At 42.6% G+C, this 20,497-nt stretch overlaps 1 protein-coding gene across 1 annotated transcript in view; it reads left to right on the top strand.

The window, feature by feature from the left end:
- Positions 1–20,497, top strand: part of LOC308195870 (inositol 1,4,5-trisphosphate receptor-interacting protein-like 1) — a 92,099-nt gene that overhangs the window by 58,820 nt on the left and 12,782 nt on the right. The window contains exons 6-9 of the mRNA XM_080594026.1: positions 4,439–5,428; positions 5,704–8,894; positions 15,252–15,395; positions 15,490–15,650. The gene's annotated coding sequence lies outside the window, so the exon portion shown is untranslated. The remainder of the gene's footprint in view (positions 1–4,438; positions 5,429–5,703; positions 8,895–15,251; positions 15,396–15,489; positions 15,651–20,497) is intronic.

A 20,497-nucleotide genomic window follows, 5' to 3' on the forward strand; every position in this document is an offset into this window, starting at 1 on the left:
TTTGAGAGGGCAACCTTGCCTACAGATACCAAAAGAAATGCTGTTTATATCTCTTCCAGTTGTTGGTTTTCTGGGAATTATCACTTCAGAGGGGGCTTTTAGCATCTCCAGGGTTCTCCTCTATAAGGTTCCTGACAGTCCCCTCAGACAGTCGATACCACGTGTTGTTGTGCTGTTATTCAACACGAAGGCATCCTTCAGTGCTGTCTGGAGGCTCAGCCTTGTAGAGCAGGAGACTGTCCAACAGTGGATCTTGTATAACAGTAAACAGTTTATTCCATGCATGGCTCATTTCTCCCACCCACCTGCTAAAGTTGGCTTCATGGTGTCTGTCACAGTATCCACATTTTTGCCTATTCTTGGCAAATACCTTAGTTCTTCTGCTTAGGAATTTCTCTTCCAACAGAAAATAAAACTTGTAATTCTTTTAGCCCCAGGCCATTGCTCCATGGTGTTTATCCTCTGAGTCTTGAATAAAACCTTTCTAAATAGCCTTGCTTGCAAGTGACATACCGTGCCAGTAGTCAGTGTGTGTTTAAGAAGTATTGTAGCTCTTAATACTGCATCCCCCCCTATGCCAATTTAACAGTAGTGGCTCAATATCTTCACATCCTATATTTTTTACTATTCCTTAACACATCTCCTGTTTAAATTCTCTTAAAAACTCATTAGTTTCTATCTCAGTTCCACTTAATATATCAGTGAAGCTTCCATAAAATAGGTTGCAGTTGAGACAGAAGTTCCTTTCTCTCCCACACGCTGTTTCTGATGGGGACAATATATGATCATGTGTGCCTGTCAACTGCAAGTGTTGTGGTCCCGCAGTGGTCTTCAGCTCCTGCACTAACACCTGCTGCTAATTCTGGTGAGGAGGTGAACAGGGTCATGCTGCTGTTCGTCCCTGGTTGCTTCCATTTGCAGTGAGGTGTAATTTGAGGGACTGCACCTTGCATTCATTTGCAAAGCAAAATAAAAATAAAAATAAAAATCTTAGGTATAGGCAAATTTGGGATGAAGGAAAGGGCGAAGAACATCCAGACACCGTAAAGCTGCAATCTGTGTCCAAAGCATGCCCCGATGCAGTTTCACAGCTGCCAGCAGAGAGGGGTAGTCAGCCGTGTAGACAACAGCTGCTTTGCCAAGGAACAAAATTACAGAGCCAGATGTTCTTCTTGGAAGTACATTACACCGGACTTGGCAGATGAGTGCTGTAGCTGCCAAGTGCGTCTCTTATTTGGTCATAGGTAATGATCCCTCTATCAGGGAATGCAAAAGAAAAAAAAAAAAAGACCACACAGAAAATCCTCATCAAAATGTTGTACTTGAAACATTAACTTTTCCTTTATCAAAAAGACGCAGGAGCTCCATGGCAACCTTCACATCTCGTTTGATGGATGATGTTGTTTACTACCAGGCATGAAGTGAGAAACTTGCCGTAACCGATGCCAAGCACTTTCAAGGTATTTGCTACTGAAAGGTGACTAAGAGGCTGAGATAATTTTTATAGCACCCACAGTTGTTTGTGGGCGCTGTTGTAATTCTCAGCTAGGGCTGCAAGTGAGAAGGAGAACTTCTGGTCCTGTCTCTAAAGTAAATACCAGCAGTTCGGGTTTCTGAGGATATGTTTGTGCTGCAGCCATATCTGAGACTACCGAGGGGTAGAGACAGACCCAGCCTCGCCGTGGAACAGCCAGCTGGGTGTGAGTAGAGACTAGCTGCCGCTGTGTAGAACACCTTCCTCAGCTCACTGCTTAGGTATCTATTTTCGCTGGAAAATGTTGAAGCCTGATGTTGCCTGTATTGCTGTCCAGAGCTAATGTTGCTGTGGTCTACAGTACTCAGCAATGGCAGCATGGAGACATATGGGCCCAAATTTGTGCCAACTAGTGGGACACAGTTCATATAGGTGCCCAAGCTGGGGGTACGGTTGTGTTGTTGCTGGTAGTGGATGAAGAGATCCACCCCTCCAAAGACCCCAGACACCCCCCAAATGTGCTTATCTAGTGAGAGCTTAGATGGCTGTGTCTTTGGAAATGGATAATATCAGTATCTCTGAGATACCTTGAGAGATAATTCATCTCTTGTACATCTTTAGTCATCTTTCATAAACTTTCTGCATTTGATCTGTCTCCCCTGGGACTCTCAAGTTGCAAACACAGTGTCTTTAAAAAACAAAGAAACCAACAGCAGCCCCAAACCCTCTGAAAAATAAATCTCTCAGTAAGGAACTTACCCCTAAGAATTGCTTTGGCCCAGCATTTCCTATGTGTGATATTAAACTCACTCCTGCACCACCAACAAATTTAAGATTCGGTATCTCAGGGATTGCAACAGAGCTCAGAAAATCTGCAGGTCTCAAACGAGACTTGCAGATTACACAGGAGGATTTCTTTGTCTCTGGTCACAGCCAATTTACAGCCCCCACCACTGATCTGCAGCCCGGAGGAAAAAGGTCAGTTGCAAAAACAGGGTTTGGAGCGAGAAGGGCCCTGCTGCTTACAATATCTTCCAGGGACTGGGGGACAATAAGTGTCTCTCCCCACCTAGTGGTCATCGAGAGATTTCTAATAGAGCAGTAGCCTGAACCAGAGGGGTTAGCAGCCTTCTAAAAGTGATGCATTTTGATTATTTTTTTCCGTGCCAGCACCGGGAGGAGGTGGTTGCTGCCTATTGTATCCAGCTGGGATGAAAGCAGGGAGAAGGACTGGGTTTCCAATACACTCCTCCTCAAAATATAGGGAGGGTAAGAAGCTGAACTGATGGTAGGAAATGATTGTAAGAAATGATCAGGCGGTGGACACTAATGTTTTTTTTTTTTTTTTCTCCATAATTCACCTGCTGTTGGTTTTGTGGTGAGTGAGAGCAAATTTTAAATGTGACAGGAGCAGAAATATCTTCATTGCTTGACGGCTTGTTTGGCCTGGCTGTGGGTAATTCTTTCCGCAAACAATGCGGCGTTGGGCGAGGGGAGAGGAACGTGAAATTAAAATGCATGTGGATGTTAAGCAAAGCTGATGCTTGTCTAAATTTGAATAAGGGAGCAAAGAGAGTAAGTAGTGAAAACAGAGTTGTTTGAATTCTTCCCATTCCAGCGCCCTAAGGTGTTACCAGTAACATGGAAAAAATATATATGAGGCAAAAATGTGACTGCAGTATTAACACAATGCATTCCACTCCCTTCCCTGAGACCATTCATACAGAGTCTGCATGGCTGTTAAATCATCCTCTTTGGGAAAGCAGTGTGGTTTTTTTTTTTGTTTGTTTGTTTTGTATTTTTGCCACTCCCCTTTTAAAACAGGCCATGAAACAGAGCAAATAGAGTAGCCAGGTGTACCTGCAGCCCCAAAAGTACCTTGCTGCGACTTTGCACTACTCACGTATGGCTCTCTGCCTCAGGGCTAGGTGATCTTTCATCGTCTTTTCCAGTGTAGTGTGAAATAAGGATAATGATACTTGTGTGAATAAAACTTGGAAAATCAAAGCTGAAATGTGTAATTAAGGATTTCAATTTCATCGCAAGTACTGGCTGAGGCTAATTCTCAGCAGGGCCACTTGGTCACCCTTCCCTCCAGCTAGAGGAAACCCTGTGGCTGAGTCCTCCTGTTCTGCACATGGACAGGAGCAGGGGTCTCAGCTCATGCAGCTGCTCTTTCCCCCAGCGAGCTAATTTCCCAGAAAACTCCTATAGAAAATCCCTAGAGCTTAAGGCTGTGCTGAGTATTTTTTTTCCTTTCCTCTGAATGCAGAGACTTGACATGAGTAAAGGGAGCTGCTTTCCCTGGAGGCAGGTGGGGGCTCAGGAGGGGACAGCAATTCAAGGAGGGCTGTGTGCAGGGGGCTTAGCTGCATTCTGCACCCCATCATATCGGCCAGCCCCAGCTCAGGAGACCATGCTCATCCCATTCACCTTCCTCCTCCTCGGGGAAAGGACATACAGAGTCTGCATATTTCACATCACAGAGATCAGATGCAGGGGAAGGGTCTGCATTTGGATTGATTCTGGCTTTATGTGGCTTGGCCTATAAATACTTGAGGCTCCTGCATGAACGCAGCACCCAGAATATAGAAATCTGTATTTCCCAGCTTCACAGGAAGAGGTTTGTGGTGTGTCCTCAGGTGAGCTTCAGGGTCACCAGCTGGGTAGGGACCCAGGGGCAGCTCCGGTTGCAGCTCCACCAACTCAACCCAGATACCTGCTTCATCCCTCACTGATGGACCTTCTCCTCCTGCACACCCCAGGGAGTGTGGGACAGCTGCTGTCCTCTGAGATTTCTTATAATTCCCCCAAACAGATAGTCTAAGCAAGAAGCTCATATAATAAATCATCTTGCCTGAGAACTGAACTACTCTGAGCTTTACCAGGTTGGTAGGAGCTGAGTTTGTTTTTAATAAAACCCTGAAAATGTTTTTCTTTTTTTTTTTTTTTTTCATGTGAAAGCCCTGTGGCACCATGATAAGGGGTCAAACTGTCCTGTGGCTCAGGTGAGGAGGTGAGAGAAGTCTGGCAGAGCGTCTCCACGTGCCACCCGATGCTATCTTTCTGAAAGGTACAGCGGCACAAGTCTGGAATGGAAGAAGAGCAAGGTGAATTTCTTCCTTGTCTCAACCATAATTATTATTTTCTCCACTTGATTCTACAGAGACCTTTCATGTTACAGTGGTACAATAAAGCCGATGGAAATAAATGTGCATCTTCCCTCCAGCTCTCTTATCAATACCTTTGTACAACGATAAATAACAGGAAAGCAGAGTTCACTTGTCAGTGTTACCAGCTGTCATTGCTTTCTTTAAACATACAGTCATATATATTTCAGTCTTCTTTATTGCTGACTTCTCTGAAATAAATAACAACATGAGATGGGGCTGTGGACACATTGTCTTACCTAAGACAAGATCTTAAATAAAGACTTCTAAATAAGGTATTACTGACAGCCAGGTGTTAGATATCTTGCTTTTTTATTCTTATTTTCAGTAGTTGTTTTATTTTCAGGGCGTGCCAGAGAAACTAGTCAAAAGCAAACCAGGTTGCTAATTAGTCTCAAATTAGGTTAAGTTGACAGCTAACCCTAATTTACACTTCGACACTTAGAAGGGTGTGTGTACTTGTTGATACCTCGCTGGTCTGGCACAGCCCTGTAAGCATTGTAGGGGAGAGCATCCCCTTCCCCATCAGCACCCCATTTTCTGCCCCTTGCCTGGTCACAGCTGGTTCTGGCTTGTCTGTGGCCTCTGCTTGACCAGACACCACACTCGTGTCCTGATGTTCCCAGCGGGTCCAGAGGCCTTCTGCATGTTCCTGGAGTTTTACTTCCCATTGTTAACGTGAGTAACGTGACAACAGTGAGTGCAATTGAGCAGCATGGACACTTCAGGATCCAACATGCCATCAGTTTGAGGACAACTTGTTGGGATGTGCTTTTGCAGGCAGGTGCCCATGGAAACCATGTTTTTCTAGCTTGTCATGACTGAAATCAAGATACCCAACATCTGCTACCTCCCCCTTTCCCAGTCATACCATCAACGAGGGAAATGAGTTTGGGTTTGGTACAATATGTTCCTGACGTATCCACTCTGGCTTTTTTTAGTCTCTTTATTTTCCTCCTGCTGTTTATAACAAGATTGTTTAATAATTTGCTCTAGTCTCTTTCCAGACTGACAGTTTTATGGTTCCCCAGCTTCTCATTTTCCACCTTTAAAAGGGAGAAGCACTCTGTTTACCCTCCTGGTATGTGGCACAAGCGATTTCACACGAAGGAGCAGCAAAATGATATTGCATTATGACAAGGACTCTGAGTCATTGTGAGGATTAACCAGGAAGCACGGCGGCGAGGGGACAGTAGCGATGTAGCAGGTAGCACTGTCCCACCTTTGCAGAGGGTTGCGTGAAGCTGGGCAGAGCCACACAGTGGCAGTGGGATCAGGATGGCTGCAGAGAGAAAAGAGAATGGCAAGGACAAGCACTGAAGACACTGGATTGTCAGTGGTATCCAACAATGTTGGTGTTTGGCTTTGGGTATTTTGGCGTTTCAGAAGTGCAGTGTTGACTTGGTGCGTGGCTCTCCATCTCCCAGTGTGGAAAAGCTAAACATTCCTTTTCCAGCATGCACTGATGGTCTGAAAGAACTAAAAGGCCAATAGATGACATCTAGCTTTGATCATTTCCATGTTAATCCCTGATGTTAAAAAAAAAAAAAAAAAAGGAAGAAAGAAAGAACACTCTAGTTTAATAAAAAATGAATTAACTTCCCACACATCTTATTTGAAAGATTTTTTTTTTCATGACATTACTTTGTTGATCTGTTTGGGGGGATTAGGTACTGGGACATGATGTTTGTACAGACTTTCTCAATAAGCTATGTTAGGCACAAATATCCCTTAAGAAAACTATTCTGTTCTTGCTGTTGATAACTGTATCCTTTTTTATTATTCAGAACATGAGAATACAAGACAAAAAAACAGAGAATCCAGAAGATATCTGGTTTGTAAATAACTTTATAATTTTCCCTTTTTCTGTCTTCGTGTTTACAGGACAAAATGTTTAAATCCAAGTGTACCTTCGCTAGACTGTATCAGTGTTTATAGAGCCTGTTTTTCACAACTTAGAAAATGAAAGTTCAGGGAAATTCCATCATTCTGGTGGTAATGAATTTCAGGTCTAACACCCCTGATGTGTAACAGCACATGAAATATTTGTTCATTTAATGTTGAGCGGGTGTTGTGACGGTATTGTGGTTGTTTCTGAGTTCATTCATTCGAGAATAATGTTTCTCTCTTTACAGTGCAGAACTGTGGCTCAGCCTTAGCCCCTTGCTATGATATTTAGGTCCTGCGCATGGGCATTCAAGCCAGTACAGTACGGAAAACAAAGGGATGATTGAATTCCTGAAGGCAAGGGCATATTTAAGTGTTTGCAGGATCAACAACTTAATTTCTCCTTTTAGAGTAAAAAGTAACCCTAGCATTGTTAACTACAGTACGCACAGTTAACTACAGTACATTGCAACGTGATGGATTACAGCCTACAAAACGAAGAAAGCCACTGAAAATACATTGCAACTTCTAATTACCAGTTTTTTCTGTACTGTGACAACAACTATGGAAGAAATCTTTGATCTCATAATAGAGCCTGGATTCTCTTTTTCTTACTTACTGCAGCAAACAGGAAGGGGATATTACCTGCTTTCATGCTAACTCCCTAGATAGCACTATTACTTGCTGTTCCATGCAGGGTTACAGAACAGCTTTGCACGACAGACGCTACTTCTTTTTTGGCATAGCTTTGGAGAGGTAGCGCATGGTTTGTGTTGGTCATGTTCTTATTGTCACTTAATAAAAAGACTTGTAAACCTGCCCTCCCACGTCACACATAGCAGTGCATTTGGGGCCAGGTCCCCACCTGGTCTGAAGTGGCCTGGTGAGCTGAGGCTGTGCTGAAGGTGATGGCTACAGCCCAGGCTCTCCCCTTGGCCACCTTCCCTGTGCCCCTCTCCTCCCTCTTGGCGTCAGGCTGGGCTCTGTGCCCCCCGCACTACCAGCACCCCAACTTTGGGCTGCCTCTGCTTTGTGCTTAATAAGGCACAAGGGGACATCAGTGGCTCCATGCACAGCTCTGCTCCTGAGAGCCACTGGCAGGAGCACTTCACAGCCTGCTGGGCCAGCTCACCTGCGCACATCGTTGGAGCTGTGCATCAAGCTGGGAACGAATGGACAATAAAGTGTATAAACCTATGCTGAGAGGTAAGCAAGATTACCTAATCAAAACCCTAATTTAATTCTGCCATCTCCTTCTTTTCTTCACACCAGGAGTTTTAGGTAACCTTCACTGATGGCATTTAGCTTCCTTTTTCACTGCATTTCTACAATGTTTTTCCATGCTACAAACAAAAGCATTTTAAAATAGCTATTTTTTCTCAGTACTAAAGCAGCTGCATCATGTTCCCAAGTCAAATATCCCAATTATTTAAAGCAGATCTCTTCTTCATTCCTTCAGTATTTCGTCAGCAGAAATTAAGTCAATGGAGAAATGTGATGGCTGCAAAGTTCAGTTTCCATATTGCCATTGCAGAGAGCTCTCAGTCAAGTGTCTGCAGTCAAACACTAACTGCAGCCAAGTTCATAGACTATTGGAGACACCATAAGGGAGTCTCACAGGAGAGACTGAAGCTCGGTCATGGAGGTACCCCTTTTTCCCTTAAAAAGCAGTTAAAAGAGGAAGATTTTTTCTGCCAAGTCACTGGTGGTATTGAGAAAGAGAAGTCCTTTGGAAAAGCCTATCTGCGTGCTGGTGTGCAGTACATAAATGGATGGAGACCAGCTGCAAAACACACACACCTCGGTTCATGGGGAGGTGACCTAAGAGTAAACCCAGGAAAATTCATCCCCTGCTTTGCACATACACAGAAGTTTCAGATCTCTCCATTGCCGGGGATGGGAGTCCATTAACAGCTCCAAAAGGCAGGCAACAAGCTCCTTGCTGGGGCTAAGAGGCCTTTACTTCATTTTTGCTCATTTGTAGGGGTTGGTATCACTTGAAGACTGAGAGGCAGCACTAGATAGGAAAAATTTTAAAAGGAAATTCCAGGATATATTCAAGTGCTAACAGGGTGGTGTCTGGGAAAGTGTTTAAAAAGGGGAAATGAGCAACACATCTAAGAAAACAAATGAACATTTACTGAAGATTTGAGGGAGAGGACTAAACTGACTGAGGGTGTTGTTTCACTGGCTTCTTTCGTGTTCACTGGGATGAATTTGGCTCCAATTATATAAATGACAAAAGCAGGTCAAAAGATAATTTTCTGTTTTATTTATACAGAGCCTTGCTCTCGGTGGTTGCTGTTCACAACTAAGGCTCGGGAATGGTTTCGTAATGCAAGTAATGAAGACTAATAGTGCAGGTGAATTGTTTTGCATCTGATGTGCAGGAATAGTTTAAAAATTGTGATGATGTAACTGGGAAATCTGTGCTCATTTTAAAGTTCCAGGTGGTTTTGGAATTAACTCTGATTTTCTGAATAAAAATACCTGATGCAGCATCTTCAGAACGTCTGTACTTGAATCGTGGCTGTCTCGTCACTTATGATGACCAAGGTATATAGTTTCTTCTGCTCTTCCAGAAAATGTGATTTACGGCTTTGTATGGTGCACCAAGAGTAGCAAAATGAGAATTAAGTCAGGAAGAGGCAGTCTTGAGTGTTGTGCAAGGACTGGGCCCGGATTTGGTTAATTGCTTTACATGGAAAGAAGCTCTCACTTTAGCAGTGAAATCGCTGGGTTGCATGTTATCTGGCAAGTCTAGCAGTTGACACAAAGGAACTGAACTCTTGAAACCACCTGTCCACTGATGACTGTACAGTTGGATTTTTCCTTCTCAGTCTCTGTTTTCTACATGCACATTGTTTTCTTGGCTGATGCCTGAGGTCTTGCTAAGATTCAGGCTGAACTTCCGTTCAGTCTACTGAGTTTGGTAGATAGCTCCCCTGGGAAGGGGAAGGGGTGAGCAGAAAAGATGAGACTGCAGGGCAGCACACCCTCATCTTCCTTCCTTTCTTAGGGATTCTGCACTGGGATAGGGAACCACCTCATGTTGCCTTTCAAGAACAGGTTTTTATTTATCACTTTTCATATGCAGGTTCCTATACATATATATATATATATGATTTTTTTTTTCTGTGAAAGTACATTTAAATGCATTAATTATAGCCTTTTTCTATTTGTTACCATTTGTGACCTTGTAAAAATTAATCTGTGGGCCCTGGGCAGCAAACTGGAGTATATCCCACAGCAAATTGCTTGAAGCAGCCAGCCACAATTTAGTGTCTGAAAACACATTGCATCCTTCTCTGAGCACCTTGCAGTTTGTGTGTCTGTGTGTGTTAACACACAGCCAGGAAAGGACTTTCAACAGATTTCCTGGTGCTCTCGTTCACGGACCCCATATGCATTTTCCATGAAAGAAAGGTTTGGTGGAAACTCTGCTTTGCAAAATTCCTGGATGCCTTTTTGCCTTCCTGATGTCAATTTACAGGAAAGGTTGGTGTAGCCCTTTGTAACATTAGGAAGCAGTTTTGATTAATATGAGTTACCTGTGTGTTATGTTTGGTTTATTTTCTAAGCCTGGCTGGAAAATGGAACAAATTGTTGCAAGGAGACTGGTAAACTCCTGTGGTGTAGGAGAACTGCATGAGGTTTTGAACCCCAAGCAGTAGTGATCAGAAGGTAAAATCTCAGGTGGAAAAAGAAGAAAAATTTCCAATGACATGTTGTACCAAGCTTTTGAATAGTGTGTATAAGGGGCATCAGAAGCCCAGTATAGAGGGTTATTTGAGCCTGGGCTAGAGGAACCTCAGTGAGCAGGTGCCAATGGCCAGCCTGGTGCATAGATACGTGGCTCATGCCCATTTTGAGTGAGTGCATCTGATTTTGTGCTTGAGCAATGACTGCTGAACATCTTAATCTTTTCTTAATTCTGGTTATTGTTGAATGATCTCTTCTCTGTCTTTTCTCCAGGGAAATGTTAAATTATTCTTTTTTTTTTTTTCCTTCCCCCCCCCTCCCGGCTGTCTACCAGTGTTTATCCCTCCCTGGAAGAAATCCAAGTTTTGTAATTAAGGCACTGGGAACAGTATGAGGTTTGATCAGTAGATAAAACATAATTATAGCAGACCTGTGAGTCTCTCTGCAGTAAATATTTTAGCACCTTGGGCCAAATCCTCCATTAACATAAGCAGAGTTATTGGACATCACACTGTCTTACAACAACTGGGAATCTGTGCAAAACTGCATAGACAGATCCAGTGTGGTTGTGTGGGAATACATCTACCCCTGTCCCCCCCCACCAAAAATAATAATAAAAAAATAACCTTATTAAGATGATGAGGTGCAATTTCTGTGCGGTTCAGATTAAATTTGTTGTTGCTGTTGTTTAGTTAGTGGTTTTTTTTTATTATTAATTTTTTTTTTTATTTTTAATTTTTTTACATTCTGTAACACACACTTGCTTATCTTTTTTCCCCTGGCTGTTTTTGAACATCCTGAAATAGAATTATATCTATATGGGTAAAATTTTCAAAAATAATCTGTTTAGTCGCAGTGTTGAGTACACTGTTTCATAGTTGGCTTGCATATGTTAATCAGGCAAGCGCTGTAACTTATACCTTAATTGGGGCGCTTAGGTGAGGGTATGTGGTAGAAGCATTTCTCAGACAAAAATCACAGAGAAGATTGTTTTGGAGAACAGCACCAAACTGGCTGAATATTCCCCAAATTCCACTGTTTCTGGGTATCTTGTTTACCTCCCTGCTGAGGTCCTGAGCCTATTTCCATGCCATAGCTAGTGGCAATTGCTATTTGTGGCCTTCCTGACCAGTGAAAATGCTGTAACGGGAGGTCAGCCACGTCCCCCAAGGTCTTCCCCAGCTGTGAGACTTGGGGGAGCCTGACATTAAGTATTATTCACTGAACCAGCAAAGTACCAGATGTTGTCCTGCTGACTCCTCACCGCTCTGGGGTGGATCGAAGGCTGTAGAGGGACATGGAGGAAAATCATCTGCCACAGACATGAAAAGAGAAGGACTTCTGGGAAGAACAACCCCCCTGCATGTGATGGAAAAGTCTCCAAGGAGACCAAATGGATGAACCATAACACAGTTTGAGAAGCTGTCCCCTCCCAAGGCTGTGTTGACAGTCCTTTCAGCTAGTCAAGACCTACTTCCTAAAGGATCTAAAGATTTTGCTGCTGAACAAATAAAGTGACCTGGTGGGGAGGATGAGCCCCACTGCCAGGTCTCTCCAATGAGCAGAGCTTTTTGTCCTGCTGCTGCCTGATAGAGAGGCTAAAATGTTTCCAAAATATTTCCGAAGGGAGACCTTTGCTGAAGAAAGAGAGCCGAACAACCAGTTTTCTACCTTGTCACAGATGGCATTAAGATAACATCTTATATAAAAATGAACATTTAACCCATTGGGCAACCAACTTCCTCCTGTCCATCTTCATGCAGTCACTTGCAGAAATGACTTGCTTAATATTTCTGAGGGTGCTCTCCAACGGATTGCATCTCACTCTGCAGGGGTTGTTCAGAAACTAGAAGGCATAGAAATCAAGACAAAAGGAAACAAAGATGAAAATCAAAAAGAAAGTGAGTTTAAGACCATGAAAGTCCTATGGCACTTGCTGCTTGCTTTAAGTTTGTGGCACAACTCCTGCAGGAAGGGTTCTGCAGCAAAGGCAACAGTTGGTAATAGACAGCTTATAGCATAATAGAGGAAACAAATCCCTTGATATGTCTTGCTTCAAAAGCAGGACCAATAACCTAGTGTATTCCAAGCAAGGACATTGCGACTAATACACTAGAGAGTTTAAAGAAAGCATTGAATAACAATGCAACATTATTAGAATAGGAAGAAAAATAGTCTCATTAAAATGGTATGTCCTAGCCTGATCCTTTATGAAACAAAGGTTCCAGGGAGCTGAGGGTGAAAGGTGAGTCTATAACCCTTCCTGTATTAAGATATAACATAAAATAATTAATATAATACAATATGAAAGGGCTTTCTTTTGTTCTCTAAAAACAAGGTCCAGGGCTCAGCTGGCCCTTCTGGGTGGCCCCTATTCTTATGTGGGGCTGATACAAAAACTCTTACCTCAAGTTTATGCCTGCACTGTGTGCATGATCAAAGAGAGAACTGCAATGATATTTAAAGTCATCGGAAAGCCGCATGTCTATAAAAGAAGTATTTCATTATGATGCAGAGATGCCAAAAGCATCATTTCCCTTCAAGGTTTGCCAACTCATTTGAAATAAGACGTAAAGGATGCATCTGTGCAAAGGCTTGCAGTTATACAGCTGCAAGAGAGGGAAACCAGTTGTTTATTCCTTCAGAAGTCTTGCATTTACAAAAGTAAACAATGCACAGATTGAAAAGGATGTATCCCATACCATACGCAAAGGCTGTCTACATCTATCTGTGAGCACTCATACTGGAAAGCTGTGGTTGGCTCTGACCATAAGATTTTGGAAGCAATAATGAGAAATGACTGTGGCAGCACCAATGCATCTATAAAACATAGTGATGTTCCCATAGAAATATGCTACTGTGGTTAAATACAGACCAGGAAAAAATATACCCCATGCAGATTTCTTGATCAGATGGTTTTTGGCAGCGGGTAACAATTAGGAGAAATTTTCAGGCGTAAATTAACTTTGTTTGGACTAAGTGGCATTTGTGAGCTATGTAAAGCCCAGCCATGCCAAATGCTCAGTTGTCCTCAATCATTTCATTGTGTTTCAGTGTTACAGTGGCTGTGAAAGGAAGAGTCGACAGTTGTAGGTTGTGTTGGGGATCCACACTCACAAAGACAAAAATTGTCCATTTTGGCAACACAAGTTTCACAAACAGCAAAGAAGGGCCAAGAAATAAGAAGTGACACTGTATCTCTGACAACCTTCATTTTTATGGGATATTTTTGTCCTCTGAGACAGAGCTTGGTAGTGCTGATTGAAATGAGATGCTTATTTTGTTGAAACTAAAAAAAGATCAAACTGTCTGCAATTAGAGTTTTCAGTTGTGGGTTTATTATTATTTTATTATTTTTATTTTTCCATTTAGCTCAAGGACTATTATTGGAAACTGCCAGTAGGAGCTATAGAAAAGACTTGCTACTTCCACCCTGTTATTTATATGTATAAGAGTTACCTCTTGCAGAAATGCTTATTGTTTGGCATAGTTCATTTTTGTTTTGTTTTCCTGGAAGCCAAGTGTATCAATAATGAGATTTATTGTGCTTTTTTTTTCTTTTTTTTTTTTCTTTGAATCAGTCTTGATGGCAGCTGCTACCCTCAGATTAGTCATCAAACAAACAAAGCTTTCAGTTCATATATTTGGCTCAGGGTTCAAAGAGCAACTAGACAAAGTAATGGAGGAAGAATCTGTCAATGGGTACTAAGTGCAAAGAAAGCACTTGTTTTGGGAAGCTCCTATACTGCAAAGTATAACAGCTTTGGAGGATAACCTGGCACTGTATATTCATATACCTACTAAGTTATTGTATTCCTTCTCATATATCTGTTCTTGGCCAGTATTGGAAAGAGGACAATGGGTCTTTCACATGAGGCAGTATCTCAGTTTTTTGTCCATGTGTTCTTATTCCATGTCATAAAAACACAGCAGCTTTTCTGCTTCTAACACCTTTCTCAGCAGCCACACCTCTGATTTGTGGAGCTACATTGGCTCTACATCACAAGAGAAAATAAAACTGCCTCCCTAGCTTGTTGATATGGTAATCTGCTTGCCAAAGGTTGCATGTGAAATGCAAAATGAACAGGATGTACTGAAATGAAAAGAGAGTGCAGTTAAGGACATCCCCCTCATCCACTGCTGCCCTCCCCCCAGAGCTGTTTGGAAACTGTCACATTTTGAAAGTAACCATTAAAAATCAAAAAGACGGGTCATAAAACCTCATGAAAATCCCTTTAAAAGACTAATACTGGTTCACATATTTCATTAAATAACAACCAGAGCAGTGAACCATTTGTGGCTGGCTTAGGTCATGTGAGCTCATTTGTGGCTTGACTTTGTCTTGATGAAATTCCTTGTGAGAGCTCTTCTCAAAGAGAGAAAAAAAATAAGTTAGTTTCACATATCAGGCTCAATCAGGTTGCCCAAATTATCATTTTTCACTGCTGTCAGGGAATCAGAAACATCCCTGCACCTTCTCCTCAGCCCCAAGCACCATTCTGGCATGAATAGCATTTGGACCAGGTGAGTGTAAAGAAGTGTATGGTAGCAGCAGGCCAGTGGAAAGTTTAATGAAATGGTTCAGACCACTACAGCAACTACACGGGGTCATCTGGCTATATAAGTCTCGAAAACCTTCATATTAAAAACAGCCGGTGGACCCCCTGAGGTTGTGTCCCCCTGGCCAAGAGACATGGTCAGTGCTATTCCTGCTTGGTGCAATCAAGTTGCTTTGGTACAGCGACAAGCAGGACAAACACCTCCTCCATGGGTAAAGGCGTGTGATTTGGCTGAAGAAGTACCCAGATACTGCTTAGGATGGAAAAGATGTATCTGGAGATGGCTAAATAAACTTGCACTGAGAGGTTTCTACCCTTATGTGATGCTATTTGGATTAGTCCTGTTCACATCAATGGAACTGGAGTGGTGTATGTACATTTGTGTTAGTCTAGCTGGAAAATATCCAAGATGTCTAGATAAAATTAATATTTTTCTTCTTCTTCTTCTCAATTTTGCAGTCAAAAATGGAAGTTTGATAACTGAGGAAAACAATTAATCAAAGAACCTTTCAAAAAGGGAAACTGTAACTTAAGATTTGCTGCCCTAACAGATGTCTTAAGTTAGTTAGAACAGGTCATCCACGTGAGGAATCCCAGAAGGATGTAAGTAAGGCTCCTCCTATTTTATACTAGCACTCTTCAAGCAAGTCCACCAATTTTTCTATTGTTTATTAAGGTCTTCTGTGTTCTTTTATAGACATCTGCTCAGCAGGAAGCAGTACTCAGCCTCTGCCTTTGACGGCCCAGGCAGGATTGTGTGCCATCTTTGACACGCTGCTCCCTCAGAGCCTGGGAAAGCAGTAAGAAATATGAGATGTCCTGCAAGAATGTGGAAGACATCATCTGTCTTGGAGCTTGGTGAGTTTCCGGCAAATTTTACTTATGGTCCAGATTCATATTAATTCCTCAAAATCTGCCATTTGAGAGGCTCTGAGCTAAGAAAACTGGAGGAAATTGAAAATCAGCGTAAACCAGTGTCACCCTTGCACACAGGTTCTGAGTTATTTGGGGCCTCCTAGCTGAAGGGGAAAGCTTAAGATATCCCCGTGAACCTAGTGAAAATGTCTCCTCAACGCAAAGCAGCTGTCAAAAGCTAACAACAGTAAGCAAGCTGTGTTAGCAAGGGAATAGGGAGTAATACAGAAAATCTGATGGCTTGACAAGTTAATCAAAGCTGGGCAGCAGTTTAAGAAACCTCAGAAGGATATAAAACAGAGCTGCTCAAATGATTTCTACTGAGAGCTGCTGGATGGATTTAAGTGCTGGAGGCAGTTGGGTCATTTCATCTCCAGGAGGATGGCAGATTATACATGAGTGCCGGGGAGAGGGAATGGAAGTTGCTTTGCAGCACTGAAGTGGGACTGGGTGATGTTCTGGTCCTGTGCAAGAAGGGGAGCTCCTGTTTTGCCTGGGGAGATTTATGGGGCTGAAATGGGGTTTGGTAAAATGAAGAGAAGGAGGTGTAGGGATAGCTTCTTAAAGAGGGGATAAGAGAAGGAAGATGAAAGGAAATTTCTGGAGCCAAGGGGGAAGCACACAGGGGTCTATGTGAAGATAGGCTGGTGGAGGAGGGGGCCTATAGTTGGGTTTGGAGATTGAGAAAGCAGAGAATACATTTTGCAGCTGGTCCTTCTTTAATAGCAGATAACTTTATTAGACCTTGCTCCCATCTTGGCAGCAGGGGAAGGAAAATAAAGGAATGTTGCACTCAAATACCTAGCACAGCCCACCAGCAACAAAGAAGCATTTTCACCATTACGAAAGGTGCAGAGAGCAGGAATAGAGCAGGAATGACGGGTGAGCAGGCATGGGGGCTGGCAAAGAACCAGATTGTGAAGCCAGTGTGACAAACTCCCAGAGAACTGGGAATGCAGCAGAGCTGGGATGTTGCAATGTGGTAATTCAGTGTTAACACCTAAGGAAATTATGGAGGTTATTGCCCTGAACAGGGCTTCAGAACATAAGGATGACTTGGAGCTTCAGGATATGGGTGTGTGTTAGTAGGTGGAGTAAAGGAAAACAGAGAAGAAGCTTTGAAGAAAAAAAAAATGGAGCTAACACTTTCTACATTGAGTCTCTATACTGCACAGGGTGGGATTAGTAAATCTTACTCATTAAAAGCAGAGGTGCACTCTTTACTTTTCAACAACAGGTGAAATTCATCCTTACAAACAAAGGCAGTGGAGTAACTGGAGACACACCTGCTCTTACTGTGGTTAAAGTTGCTCTTATCTCTAAAAGAAAGGCTGTTCCTCACTGATGTGCCTCTTTGCTGATCTGATTATGCCAGCTCATGAATCACAGTGGTGTATTTACATTTCTGAAACACATAATGTTTTGCCTAAGATCTTCCTAGAATTGGTGATAGCTATTACTCATTATCTAAAACACGAAAGAGGGAAATGCTTCCTCCTTTGGAAAAACATCATACCCTTAGGTGAGTGTGCTGGTTCATTCAAGTGTAGTTCAGTTTTCAGAATCCATTGTGCTTCTCTATTTACTTGAAAGATAGACACAAAACTAAGACAAAAAGAAGTGAGAAAACAATCCTGTAAGAAAGCACCAACAAATTCAAAACCAGTCTCTAAACTGAATTATCTGTTTACAGGGATATAAATGCCCTTCTGGCTCTTTAATACTGACTTGCATTTGTTGTACTAATGCTTAAAACGGAGTCTCTCATTCTTCATTATTTGTATTGAATAGCCAGGAGAAGATATCCTTTGGAAAAAAAAAAATGATGCTCATTACACTTTGAAGAAGGTGTTTGTTGCTAGGACATGTAATGTATTTTGCTATTGATTCAAGCCATATACCAGACTGAAAACTTGACCCACCTAAATGCTTTCTTGGTCATTCTGGCCGCACATTCAGAGGTGGCTGAGCAAGAAACCAGACCCATTCCCTCCTTGTGTGTGCATTACTGACTATGAAGCTGTAGTGTTTCTACTATGCCATGATAGATCTAAATGTGGGCACTGCTGAATCTGTTTTAAGAAAGGTGTGTTGTGATTCTGACATGCTGCTCACACCTTTGGAAATGCGGTTCTTTGAACACATGTCAAAGTCAACACAAAGCTTCCAGAAATAAAATGAAGAAGGGATAGCAGAAAAGAAAGATAAACAGGTCCTCAGAGTATGACCTCTGTTTGGAATGGGCGTGTTAATTTGAAGGTTGAAGGGCTCAGCTGACTCTGGAAGCCTTTTTTTTTTTTTTTAAACATTAATTTCTTGTACTCAGTAAGAAATAGGGCTGTGATAGCCCATGTGAGAAGAGACTGCAGCATACGGGAATTGCTCACTTTGGGGTCTGTTAGGGTGAAATTGCAGCTCTTGACAGACAGAATTACGGAGAGGAACAAGATGAAGAATTGAGCTCAGGGTCACAGGTGATCCCAAAATAACTGCCAGGAAGGTGGAGATTGTTACATCTAAAAAGAAAGGTTTAAGAGGCAACAGATCAGGAGTTTAAGTGATGAATGGGAGGAAAGCAGAAGGAGAGTGGGGTGAGTGGCAGCATGAGGTGGAGGAATAAAGAAAAGACTGCAAAAAGAAAGTAGAGGCAACCTTATTCTGTGGGAGCCAGGAGGGTGAAAGGGCTGTTGGTGTCTGTCACTGGGAGCACTGGTCTCAGGTGAGGGCCAGGACCCTGAAATGCAGGGCTCAGGGAAACAGCAGAGCCTGGTGATGTTAACAACCTACATTTGCTGTCTTCTGCTCCATTTGTGGGACTGGGCTTGGGAGTCAACTGGAAGGCAGCTGAAATCATGGAAAAAAATGTTGGGAGCTGATGTAACCAGGACAAAAGAGTGATTTGCAAGAGGCAGACAATTTTGCTTTCCAGCATGCAGCATTCTGATCATTCTATGTTTTCTTGTCTTGTTGGCAAAAATATGCCAGCAGGAGACAACAAATGGCTTTTAGCTTATTGTTTCCTGTAAGGAAAGCATTATTTTTTAAAGATCCTTCCATTAAATCTGCATATTCTTAGATCCTGAAGAAAACAATATGACTGAGAGTGTGGGAGGGAATTGAACAGCTGAAAATCTCTTTGCGAGGTCCTGCAATGGAGAATATATATTTTAATGTGAAACAGCGATGACAGGAGAGGCTTTAGAGAGCTTCAAAGCAAAAGCATCCAGGCAGTCAGTCCTGCAGGACTTCAAAACCTTTCATTGAGACAAAGCTTTTTGTACATCAGAGCTTGAAATTCAAATCAAGCAGAGAGCAAGGCAAGCCAACTCTGAGCATTCTGTGCTTCGCTTGAAGTCCTTAAAGGCTACAGAAGTTTCTCCATCACTTGCTTGCATTACACACAATTCTCAGTGCTGCTTTGCAGGTGTTTCTTTGCTCTCTTTCTTCCAATTTTGTTAAGTGGTCACATAGATTTGTAGTGCACCACATGTGCTTTTTAAGCTCTTGTTTGGCTGGATTCTCCTTCCCTCCTTCTGGTCTCAAAGGAAGATTTGTGTGAATATTTCAGATGTAACCCATATTTTTATTTTAAAAGCGTTGCTCTTCTTATCTTCATGGTCCCAGGGGTCACAAAGGGCTACTTACAAGGTTAACGTCAGGCTCCCCAGCACAGAATAAAGTCACCCTGGATTATGCAAATCACTTAAATAAACTCAATTGCTCTTCTCAATGGCTCTCCTTCCTTCTACTCATGATGAGTTCTCTTGATTTTTTTTTTTTTTTTTTAAATGATGGGAGGGGAGAATGCAAGAAAGAGCAAAAAGATCCACAAACCTCTATTAAGGAACCTGAAATAACACTTAATTCTATCCACATAATGCTGGTTCACAGTAACGTATATGTTTCAATAATGAATGTCCAAAGAATCATCTAATGTAGGCTGCTTCAGCTTGAAGGCGGAGAGGAGACTACACTTCCTTTTGATGAAGGAACAACTGGGTATTTCAAACTCGTATCTATGATTATTCTTTGTCAGATTTGATTCAAAGAAATGCTTAAAGCTTGCTTCTAAGTTACCCATATTTTAAACCCTAATTTCAGTCCTGCCATCTTTCTTTATGTGCTGCTGTAACTGAGAAACCCTATGCTTTATCACTTACACTTCTGGCACAGCTCATCTATGCCAGAGACGGGGGGAATGGAGAGACTTTGAGTTTGAAACTTGGCTTTGGACAAACCCAGCAGAGGACTGAGGTGACTCAAGGTCTGGTACTCTGAGGCTTTGCTCACAGGCATTTGCTCCCAGGGAGCAATATTGAAACCTGCTCCTCTGTCAAGGTAGCATGAGAGCCTGGTGACTGAATGAACACCAGCCTAATCTCCTCCTTGGTCAATTGTGTAGGTAATCATAAAAATTATGTAACCCTGACCTGTTTTCACCAGCACTGCAGCAGCTGCATGTACCATTCCCCTGCTGAGCTCTTGAGAGGATTTTTGCCCAGGGAGAGCATCCCCATGCCACTGGCAGTGGCTGTTGTGGATGTGCAGAAAGCCACAGATCCAGAGACCTTTCAGGGTCAGGGAGAGTTCTGGTACCTCTGGTCTTGGGTGACACGTGGTGCCCTGCATGGCACCGAGGGGCTGGTGGCACATGGGGGGCTCACAGGCTCCTGTCCTGGGAGCCTTGGGGGGCTTGGTGCCACAGGGATGTGCCGCCACTTACAACCTGGCGTGACCTGAAATGGGTGGCTTGAGAAAAAACTGTGCCCATCAAGGGTAGGAGTGTCTCT

Source organism: Anser brachyrhynchus (assembly GCF_964034855.1).
Source record: "Anser brachyrhynchus genome assembly, chromosome: 5".
In the NCBI taxonomy this organism is placed as follows: Eukaryota; Metazoa; Chordata; class Aves; order Anseriformes; family Anatidae; genus Anser; species Anser brachyrhynchus.